Below are 12,708 nucleotides of genomic sequence, written 5' to 3' on the forward strand. Positions count from 1 at the left end.
TTGTCAGTTTATTTTCGATTTATGAGTTTGACTGTCCCTTTGGTATCTTTCGTCCCTCTTTTTTAGTATGTTATGAACATTTAAGTAAGAAGCCTGTAATGGAAGTGGTTGTCGTTAGTTTATGTGTTACATATTTGTTTTTCGTTCATTTTTTGTACATAAATAAGGCCGCTAGTTTTCGCGTTTGAATTATTTTACATTGTCATTTCGGGGCTGAGTATGCGGTATGGGCTTTGCTCGTTGTTGAAGGCCCTACGGTGACTTTTATTTGTTAATGTCTGTATCATTTTGGTTTCTTGTGGAGAGTTGTCAACATGGCAATCCACATCTTCTTTTTTTTTTGTAATCAATGAATTTTGTATAAGATTTAATGACTGGAGAATTTCAGAAAAGGTGTCAAAAGTTCACATGAATAATTTTAGCGCTTATCTGTATATTATGAACATTCATTACTATATAAATAAAATGTATTTTAATACTTTCAATTCTAAGTTTTCTAATCGATCCAAGGTGGTCATTGATATAGTATACATACTCTCTCTATTTAATAAAATCTGTGACCGCCGTGGATAGTAAACTTGAAAATGATAGCAGATAGAATTCTGAAAATACACTTTATTCGTAGTATATGTATGTTCAAAGTATACATAAAAACGCAAACCGGAAGTCTAATCTGACTTAAAATTTTGTCCAATGACGGGACAATATCCGGATGCCTTTTTTTTCTCGTTTTACTCCCAAAATAATTCAATCTGAATGATCATATGAATGGATGAAAAATGCGACTATGCACTGAACCTTATAGGACACAGAGGCGTATTGATTAATTTATTGTGGACAGAAGAGAAGCGACACACAAAATGAGGTCTTCTCGTTTAATAGTATAGATTCCGTATAAAACGATAGCTATAAACAAATAAGAGTAATGTTCAGGCTCTCTCTTTTATAATGTTATAAGATGACGAAATGACGACATAAACAATACATTATCAAAACATTTAAATCGGAGAACTTTTGTTTCAGAAAAGTGATAGAGTTTATGTTTGACTTAGTCATCTAAAGATGTTAAATTACTTATTTACCTTGAGTGAATAATAGCTACCGTATCATCATGTTAGGTCAAAAGTCATACAAGGAAATATTTTAATTAACTGAATACCTAGAAACATTCAATTATTTGATTCACTGTTAAACTTAAAATAAAATAAAAATTACCGTTAAACCACTTGATACATTTGAAAAGAATTGACAGGAAGCTAGAAGATTTTTATCAGTTTAATTGTGAAAAACATTTGAGTGGTTTTATAGAAATGGGTTGTTATATCAAAATTGCACTGTCATTTTAATTTAAATTTATGAGTTCACAGCGGAATTTCTGTAAAAAGAGAACCAATTATTAATCTTAATCCTCGCTGAACTCATAACTAAGGGATATAGAGTCTAGAAATACACTGTGTTCAGTGATATACAAATCAGAGGAATAAACACCCCCAAATATTTAAAATAAAGTTCAAGGCAATAGTAGGAGTACTTGTTCTGAACTTGTGAGACGATACTTTATAAAATTTATTAAAATTAAGATATGAAAAACGAAGATGTGGTATGATTGCAAATGAGACAACTCTCCACAAGAGACCGAAATTACACACAAATCAACAACTATAGGTCATCGTACAGCCTTCATCAATGAGCAAAGCCCATACCGCATAGTCAGCTATTAAAGGTCCAGAAATGACAATGTAAAACAATCCAAACGAGAAAACTCACGGCCTTATACATTTATGTACAAAAAAGAATGAAAAACAAATAGGTAACACATAAAAACGACAACCACTGAATTACAGGCTATTTTGTAAGAATATTGAATTAAATTGATACACAGTGTGAAACGGATCTTTTAGTGTTTTATTTTTTTTTTTTTAGATATTTGGTCATCCAGGCGATTGAAAATTAGAGTCCCGACATTCGTAAAATAGACAAGAAGGTAAAACGAAAGTTAAATGAACTCAAATGTTACATTATAACGTTTTGCTTCAATATTATGCATCTAACACATTCTGTATGAACCAATAAATTAATAAAAACGATATATGCATTCACACGTTTTCTCAAAACGGTGGAGCTCCGTGTAAATCGATTTATAGGCCAAACAGCGATTTGTTATTTTGGGTTTCTAGTGTTTACATTATCGGACATGTGAATATTTATAACACTCAAGTATACGTAGTAAATGCTTATATATTTCATAGCTGTTTTCCATTTCAGCCACGTAAACGATTCGTTCATTGAAAATTTTAAATTTATAAACTAATTACACAGTTGAAAGTGTTACTCCTGCTTACATGTTTTTATATCAATTGATGCAGTCTGCATTTACGGATTTAAGAGAGAGTCTGGTGGTCAAAACTCTCCTTTTTAAAACGACTGGAATCGCGTCTGGTCTGATATCGTTCGTGATAGGATTTAATGATAAACTGAATTTTTCTAGTTTTTTTTATGCTGCAATGTAACACCATTGTCCTAGGCAGGAACATACCCAGTCCTAGGTTAGGATGATATTTTAGCGCACAACTTTTTTTTTTAACTCCGCCACATTCTGTGTGTGCCTGTACAAAGACAGAAACCTTTAGTTCAGTTCTTGTAGTTGGTTCATGGCTGTTATTTTGGACTTTCAAAAATTGTTTAGTTATCAAGTATGAAGTTATTTGTGTCAATTGAATTGTTTCATATTGTCAAGTCGGAACCTCTTATAGCCGACTATACGGTGTTGGTTTTTCTAGTTGTTGCCGGCATGAGGGTTGACTATTTTTGTCATCAGATACTTCATTTGAACTTTTCGTGGACAACTGACTCATTTGCATTCATACCACATCTCATTATTTTTATGTTAAAGATAGGAATGAGCATTGAAAAAATATTGTCCTGTTACTATTGAGTTGCGTGTCGTTCATTCGTCTGATGTTATATTTATGATTATTGACAAGTTTTAACGACTTTCATTTTGAAAAAATAAAAATAGATTGAATAATTTTGAGTTTTCTCTGTCTTTCAGATAACAACTAATACTCCGACTCTTCGTACACTTGTTTTTGTATATGAGTTTTGCACAACCAATAGCTACATGTATACTATATCTTGTCGGAAACATATATATCAGGTTTGTTGACATGTAACAGTTTGATTTGTTAATGATCACCATTCCACATTCGAATGTATATACCAAGTTAGAATATCCCGCTCTTTCGATGAAACATTATTTGTTAGATTGTTTATATAAATTTAATTTCATTACATGTTTGTTTAATTTTCATACATTCTTTTGATTGCCTAAAAGCAACATTGCGCCATTCTGAAATTTACTTCCATTTCGCAATTAAATGCAACATGTATATTAAGACACGAGCTTCAAAATTAAAGTGCAAAGGTAAATATTAGACAATCTTGATAGAAATCGTGTACGGAAGCGATTCATTTTAAACATGTGCTCAGTGTCAACGCTTTAACACCCCTTTAAAATTGCCAAAAGATTCATTTAATACTTATACCTACATGTTTAGCTCAGATAAAGAAAATCATGAAAACACAATTTCTATCAAGATTTTCTTTTGTTTGTCTGTGCACTTTAAATGTTGAATTTCAGTGTGAGGTGGAGGCTAATTATAGAATAGTGCAAGATTGCTGTTAGCCAAACAAAATAACGTATTATTATTAAGCATACATGTAATGTAATTATATGAAAGCCACAGATATCCATGCGTCTTTCGTCTAGTATGTTTTAGGAAGTAGAACGAACGATGTTAAAAATTCATTTATTATGAAAATAATACACAGCTGCATCACATGCTGAAAACAAATGGTTTGTATTTTATAAATGAATAAAATAAATGACTCGCTCTTTTAGAACATATCTTACACAAATATAAAAAATAATCACACTGGAATCTACTTTACAGGTTGTATTGTACAAACATTTCTTTTGGCTCTTAACCCTTAAAAAATCTTATTAACCACTCATATGTCATATGCATTATGCACCATATGTATTAGCAAACATGTAAGAGTACTGTGAACATTGCATGAATGACTAATTGTATAGAATTAGCTGAGGACAAAAATACGTAAAATGACAACAAAACTGTTATAATAGTTTCAAAATTAACCAGATGTGTTTTTGTTTATCTAAAATGTAACCACTGTGTCTACCATTTATTTTTGGCTTTTAAACATACACAATATTAATTTTGGATGGATTGAAAATCAAAAACGGAAGATACTATGCAAGTATTTTTGTTCAATGGTACACATTTGTGTGGTTTACATCTGTGGTTCTATTCACGAAGTTGAGTATTCAACGAAATGTGACAACTAGTATCCAAACATGCCATGACCTAGAAAGAACCAAATGTAGTCTGAGTTCGTACATATCTTTATAAATCAGAGATCACATCAATCACCAGCACATGTTTATAAATATATAGCTAAAGAGAGAATAATACCAATGGTATATAACTCGAATGATTTTCTAATTTTAATTTCTCTTGCAAAGTTGATTTTGATCGAAAAACATTGTACATCCATGGATAATAACATGTGATCACTAATTTGTATGTTTGGCGAGTTCATTTCAACTCATTAAATTCTACTGAATAAAAAATATTATAATATATAAAAAGGTTAGATTTTATATTTTATATAAAATTACCCATTAATCATACAAATATTGGTCAGCTAATAAATAGTAATTTTTTATGAACCTTTGAAGCCAGATGCGTAAGATAATATGTACTTTAAGGGTTCATACTCAAATAATGTTTTAAGCAAATATTATTCGATCAGCTTATTTCCGCTAGTTACAAAAAAAATGAATTAAAAAATGTTGTATTAAATATTTGACAAAAATTGTCGGTTAAACATGACAAACAGGAAAGAGAAAAATAAATATTTGTCTTTGCAATGAACCGAAAACCAAACTTTCATAAAACATGTCGTCATTATGAAATACGTTTTATTTTATTTTAAACTTCTATATTTTCATGGCTGAAGCACAAACTCGACACTCGATTATTGTTTTTCAGGAAGTGAAATCCACAAATATTTACGAAACCCGAAACACATTACTGTTTCCCGAACTAAGACAATGAACACCCACGAATGAAAGTACTTTCATAGTACTCATCTTTAATTAAATTATACGGGGAATATATGTTTTTAAATATCTGCTGTAAAAAGTCAATAAAGTAAAAAGAGGCAGACATTGTACATACATTTTTCAAAAGATGAAGGTTGAAGTAATAAGTATTCACTTTGCACAAACAATATTAACTTTTTCACTCCCTCAAAATTATCTTTACTTAAACAAAAACATCAGACAAACAAAAAGGGCCATTTGAAGTGTACTTTACTGTAATCTTAAAGCGTAAAAAAAACACCTAATGGTATGCTGCATCCAAGTAAATCGATATTTTTCAATTTTCACATTTTGTACAGATGAGTGCTTTATATATCCTTTCTGATTTTAAATTAATGGCAATATAAACTACCAAACTTCTACCCTTCCTAGCTAAAAAAAAATCAAATCTAATATAACAATATTATTAGCCATTGTCAATAAGACGTATAGTTCCAGTAATTTTATTAAATCACTTACAAAATTCTAGCAACTGCAGTTAAAAGATAAGCAGCATATTTATATGTAAAGATTTAAACATTAAGATAATTGGAACAATTTTGGTATAATATTATTCCATTATTTTATAAAACAAATCACTTCTTTAAACTCAAAAATCTCTGTTGCTTGTATTTCATCTTCTGGACTATTTCTTTAAACGCTGGCCTTTTTGTTTGACTACAAACACAATAAGAATACATTTAATAGTTAGCTTTTTTGTTTCAAAATCTTCAATCTATTAAACGTTGCTTTCCGTTCTATATATATGAATGAGTTGAGAAATGCATTGCAATTTTAAGAAAATAAAAAAAAAACGTGCTTGCACCGTCACAACAAAGGCTTATTTCATTGACTTAAAACCCCCACTTAATATCATACAGTTCATATGGAAATAATGTTCCTGTTTGTTTAATTTTTTCTATACTATTAATTGATATTCTTTTGCAGAATTAACCATACCAGAACTTTTCGATTACAATTCAAACGCAATTTAATAGTGCGTCTAATACACATTTATAAGTTACTAAAACCGTGAGAAACACATCAAGAATAACAGGAAAACAAACGAAAAACAGGAACACTGAAGTGACTATTCTCCTGCTAACATACATAGAAACGAATTAATTGATAATACATTGTAACTCTCATATTTTGAACTTGGTCAATGACATTTTAAGGAAAAGTTTTGGCTTGAACTTGGTGTAATAGCTAGTCGAACTTGGTCTAATAGTTTTATGTAAATCTTAAAAAAATATCGCTGAAGTTCCAAAACATTGATAAATCACATTGTATTAAGCCTCACGAGGTTTTTTTTAAACTGTACCATGTGTGCTGTTTGACAATCTGTCTTTTAAGGTTAGCAACAACCATACAAACAAGAGGCTCTCAAGAGCCTGAATCGCTCACCTTAATTCTTTTGGTTAAATCTCTCATCAATGATTATTTTGGCTTTTCAATTTATTTAAATGTTTTTTGGATCGTCCTATTTTCTTCAAAAGCCAAAAAAAATAATCATTTTCTCCTATGTTCTATTTTAGCCATAAGAGCTATGTTTCTTGACATACAAGGAAATAAAATATAAAATTTATACTCGATACTCTGAAACTCATTTAGCCTAAGTTTGGCTGAAATTGATACAGCAGTTTCAAAGGAGAAGATTTTTTAAAGTAAGTCAACATGATGAACAAATTGTGAAAAAAGTCTTTAAAGGGCAATAAGGCCTTAAGTGGTCAATTGACAATTTTGGTCAATTTGACTTAATTGAAGATCTTACTTTGCTGAACATTATTGCTGTTTACAGTTTATTTCTATCTATAATTATATTCAAGATAATAAACAACCAGGTGCTCCGCAGGGCGCAGCTTTATACGACCGCAGAGGTCGAACCCTGAACAGTTGGGGCAAGTATGGACAAAACATTCAAGCATGATACAGCTCTGAATTTGGATTGTGATCAAATTTTTGACATTACATGGTTTTTTTTTACACAAAACAAATGCCAAGATTTTACAAATCAATTAAAGATTTCTTCTTCAAACTTTTTAAATCTAAAATTAAATAGTTGACACAGCATAGGTTTCTGACACAGAATGAATGTGGTCTAATGAACTTAAAAGGTTTTTTTTGCCTTTGAGCAAATCACTATGCTGTTGAATATTAATCCTCTCAAAAAAATGTTTGAAGAAATTTTCTTTTTATTTATGAAATCTGAAATGAGAAAAATTTAACCCCCCCCCCTTTTTTTTCACATCCCCGTTTCCCTTTTTCAAAACTGATATCAATTCAAATTTCTAATGGAGTTTGCAACAATAACTACTCATTTAAATACATCATAAAATATTAAGATGTAAAAAAACTGCTTGTTATCACTGAATGGTAAAGATTATTTAAATTTATCAGTTGGTAGTAAAAAGTGTATATACATTGTATATTGTATATAACAAAGATTTAAGTTGATTCTGGACAAAGAAAGATAACTCCAATTAAAAAAAATTCTTGCTATTGCACAAATAGGATATTTCTTGCTTACTATTCTGGACAAAGAAAGATAACTCTAATTAAAAAAAAATTTGCTATTTCACAATATTGTGCAATTAGATATTTCTTGCCATTGCACAATACTGTGCAATTGAAAAGACTTGCTATTGCACAATACTTAATATAATAATTTTAGATCCTGATTTGGACCAACTTGAAAACTGGGCCCATAATCAAAAATCTAAGTACATGTTTAGATTCAGCATATCAAAGAGGCCCAAGAATTCAATTTTTGTTAAAATCAAACTTAGTTTAATTTTGGACCCTTTGGACTTTAATGTAGAATTTGAAATTTGAAAACAGGACCAAAAATGAAGAATCTACATACACAGTTAGATTTGGCATATCAAAGAACCCCAAGGATTCAATTTTTGATGAAATCAAACAAAGTTTAATTTTGGACCCTTTGGACCTTAATGTAGACCAATTTGAAAACTGGACCAAAAAAACTTCAATAATCAAGAATCTAAGTACATTTTTAGATTCAACATATCAAAGAACCCAACCGATTCATTTTTTGTCAAAATCAAACTAAGTTTAATTTTGGACCCTTTGGACCTTAATGTAGACCAATTTGAAAACGGGACCAAAAGTTGAGAATCTACATATACAGTTAGATTCAGCATATCAAAGAACCCCAATTATTCAATTTTGATGAAATCAAACAAAGTTTAATTTTGGACCCTTTGGGCCCCTTTTTCCTAAACTGTTTGGACCAAAACTCCCAAAATCAATACCAACCTTCCTTTTATGGTCATAAGCCTTGTGTTTAAATTTCATAGATTTGTATTTACTTATACTAACATTATAGTGCGAAAACCAAGAAAAATGCTTATTTGGGTCCCTTTTTGGCCCCTAATTCCTAATCTGTTGGGTCCTAAACTCCCAAAATAAATACCAACCTTCCTTTTGTGGTCATAAACATTGTGTTTAAATTTCATAGATTTCCATTTACTTAACCTAAGGTTATTGTGCAAAAACCAAGAAAAATGCTTATTTGGGCCCTTTATTGGCCCCTTATTCCTAAACTATTGAAACCAAAACTCCCAAAATCAATCCCAATCTTTCTTTTGTGGTCATAAACCTTGTGTCAAAATTTCATAGATTTCTATTAACTTAAACTAAAGTTATGGTGCGAAAACCAAGAAAATGCTTATTTGGGCCCTTTTTGGCCCCTTATTCCTAAAATGTTGGGACCAAAACTCCCAAAATCAATACCAACCTTCCTTTTATGGTCATAAACCTTGTGTTAAAATTTCATAGATTTCTATTCACTTTTACTAAAGTTAGAGTGCGAAAACTAAAAGTATTCGGACGCCGCACGACGACGACGACGACGACGACGACGACGCAGACGCCAACGTGATAGCAATATACGACGAAAATTTTTTCAAAATTTGCGGTCGTATAAAAACAGCAAAATTTCCTTAAAATTATCAATTCAGGGGCAGCAACCCAACAACAGGTTGTCTGATTCATCTGAAAATTTCAGGGCAGATAGATCTTGACCTGATAAACAATATTACCCAACGTCAGATTTGCTCTAAATGCTTTGGTTTTTGAGTTATAAGCCAAAAACTGCATTTGACCCCTATGTTCTATTTTTAGCAATGGCGACCATGTTTGTTGATAGATCATAACTTCGGATACAATTTACAAACTACATACCCTAAGGAACATTCAATTAAAGTTTGGAAGTATTTGGCCCAGTAGTTTCAGAGGAGAAGATTTTTGTAAAAGATTACTAAGATTTACGAAAAATGGTTAAAAATTGACTATAAAGGGCAATAACTCCTAAAGGGGTCAACTGACCATTTCCGTCATGTTGACTTATTTGTAAATCTTACTTTGCTGAACATTATTTCTGTTTACAGTTTATCTCTATCTATAATAATATTCAAGATAATAACCAAAAACAGCAAAATTTCCTTAAAATTACCAATTCAGGGGCAGCAACCCAACAACGGGTTGTCTGATTCATCTGAAAATTTCAGGGCAGATAGATCTTGACCTGATAAACAATATTACCCCATGTCAGATTTGCTCTAAATGCTTTGGTTTTTGAGTTATAAGCCAAAAACTGCATTTGACCCCTATGTTCTATTTTTAGCAATGGCGACCATGTTTGTTGATAGATCAAAACTTCGGATACAATTTATAAATTAGATACCCTAAGGAACATTCAGTTAAAGTTTGAAAGTATTTGTCCCAGTAGTTTCAGAGGAGAAGATTCTTGAAATAGTTTACGACGACAACAGACGACGGACGACGACGGACGCCAAGTGATGGCATAAGCTCACTTGTCCCTTCGGGACAGGTGAGCCAACAAGGTATTTTTTTTTCTAACAGACGACTTATGTAAAGCTGATAGTGCAATTTCGTTTTGGGTAAGGTTGACCTGAAAAATGATTAAACTGGCTATAAGAACTGATATATTTATATTATGATATATATATGACATCCCAAATAACCTTTCATACTTAATTGACCACTCTAATTCATACTGTTTGGTATAAGCTAAATTAGCTATTTTTGAAAAAAATGAAGAAAACTATTTTGAAATGGCTGCTGGCAAATAACGGTTCTAGTCATATCTCTTCCTTCATCATTAGAATGCTACAGAAATACCACACAATTCACTTACTCATATTGCCAGCACTCTAACATAATTTCATAAACTTGTTCATCACAAAAATCTGGCTTCTTTAACCTCATCTTGTCTTCAACCAAAAACTTCAAAATATCATTCCCTTTCCTTGTCTGTAAAAAATCAAAACACTAACATTAAAAAAAAATATGACTGCATATGGAACCAGATGCTCCGCAGGGCGTAGCTTTATACGACCGCAGAGGTTGAACCCTGAACGGTTGGGGCAAGTATGGACACAACATTCAAGCTGGATTCAGCTCTAAATTTGGATTGTGATTAAATAGTTGACACAGCATAGGTTTCTGACACAGAATGAATGTGTTCTAATGAACTTTAAATTTTTGTTTTCTCTGAGAGCAATTCACTATGCCGTTGAATATTAATCCTCTCAAAAAAATGTTTGAAGAAATTTTCTTTTTATTTATGAAATTTCAAATGAGAAAAATTGAACACAATTTTTTTAATCACATCCCCCTTTCCCTTATTCCAAAACTAATCTCAATTAAAATTTCTAATGGAGTTTGCAACAATAACTACTCATTTAAATACATCATAAAATATTAAGATGTAAAAAAACTGCTTGTTATCACTGAATGGCAAAGATTATTTTAATTTATCAGTTGGTAGTAAAAAGTGAATATACATTGTAAAGTGTATATAACAAAGATTTAAGTTGATTCTGGACAAAGAAAGATAACTCCAGTTGAAAAAATTCTTGCTATTGCACAATATTGTAAAATTAGATATTTCTTGCTTACTATTCTGGACAAAGAAAGATAACTCTAATTAAAAAAAATAATTTGCTATTTCACAATATTGTGCAATTGAAAAGACTTGCTATTGCACAATACTTAATACAATAATTTTAGGTCCTGATTCGGACCAACTGGAAAACTGGGCCCATGATCAAAAATCTAAGTACATGTTTGGATTCAGCATATCAAAGAACCCCAAGATTTCAATTTTTGTTAAAATCAAACTAAGTTTAATTTTGGACCCTTTGGACTTTAATGTAGACCAATTTGAAAACAGGACCAAAAATGAAGAAATCTACATACACAGTTAGATTTGGCATATCAAAGAACCCCATTTATTCAATTTTTGATGAAATCAAACAAAGTTTAATTTTAGACCCAGATTTAGACCAACTTGAAAACTGGGCCAATAATCAAGAATCTAAGTACATTTTTAGATTCAGCATATCAAAGAACCTAACCGATTCATTTTTTGTCAAAATCAAACTAAAGTTTAATTTTGGACCCTTTGGGCCTTAATGTAGACCAATTTGAAAACGGGACCAAAAGTTAAGAATCTACATACACAGTTAGATTCAGCATATCAAAGAACCCAAATTATTCAATTTTAATGAAATCAAACAAATTTTAATTTTGGACCCTTTGGGCCCCTTATTCCTAAACTGTTGGGACCAAAACTCCCAAAATCAATACCAACCTTTCTTTCATGGTCATAAACCTTGTGTTTAAATTTCATAGATTTCTATTTACTTATACTAATGTTATGGTGCAAAAACCAAGAAAAATGCTTATTTGGGTCCCTTTTTGGCCCTTATTCCTAAACTCTTGGGACCTAAACTCCCAAAATCAATACCAACCTTCCTTTTGTGGTCATAAACATTGTTTAAATTTCATTGATTTCTATTTACTTAAACTAAAGTTATTGTGCGAAAACCAAGAATAATGCTTATTTGGGCCCTTTATTGGCCCCTTATTCCTAAACTGTTGAAACCAAAACTCCCAAAATCAATCCCAACCTTTCTTTTGTGGTCATAAACCTTGTGTCAAAATTTCTATTAACTTAAACTAAAGTTATAGTGCGAAAACCAAGAAAATGCTTATTTGGGCCCTTTTTGGGCCCTAATTCCTAAAATTTTAGGACCAAAACTCCCAAAATCAATACCAACCTTCCTTTTGTGGTCATAAACCTTGTGTTAAAATTTCATAGATTTCTATTCACTTTTACTATTAAGTTAGAGTGCGAAAACTAAAAGTATTCGGACGACGACGACGACGCAGACGACGACGCCAACGTGATAGCAATAAACGACCAAAATTTTTTCAAATTTTGCGGTCGTATAAAAAGCGGTTATTGGGCCATAACCCCTATGCGGAGGCATCTGACAATTTTGATCTAAATGTAACTTAGATACATTGTAGATCTTGTCATTCTGAACATTTTTTGCCCTTGTCAGATTTTCTCTATCTGCAACAGTTTTCAAAATAATAATCAATATTTGCATTTTACCCCTATGTTCTATTTTTAGCCCTGACGGCCATTTTGGTTGATTGGCAGGGACATCAGATATAAATTAGAAACTAGGTACTCTAAGGATGAT

The 12,708-nt window shown here is 31.3% G+C and overlaps 1 protein-coding gene across 1 annotated transcript in view; it reads right to left on the reverse strand.

The window, feature by feature from the left end:
• Window positions 1–3,793: 3,793 nt before the first annotated feature.
• LOC143050786 (uncharacterized) overlaps window positions 3,794–12,708 on the reverse strand; it is a 33,079-nt gene continuing 24,164 nt past the window's right edge. Inside the window, exons 5-6 of the mRNA XM_076224155.1 lie at window positions 10,350–10,465; window positions 3,794–5,845 (exon numbers count right to left, since the gene is read on the reverse strand). The gene's annotated coding sequence lies outside the window, so the exon portion shown is untranslated. The remainder of the gene's footprint in view (window positions 5,846–10,349; window positions 10,466–12,708) is intronic.

The sequence above is a fragment of the Mytilus galloprovincialis genome, chromosome 1 (assembly GCF_965363235.1).
Source record: "Mytilus galloprovincialis chromosome 1, xbMytGall1.hap1.1, whole genome shotgun sequence".
Lineage (NCBI taxonomy): Eukaryota > Metazoa > Mollusca > Bivalvia > Mytilida > Mytilidae > Mytilus > Mytilus galloprovincialis.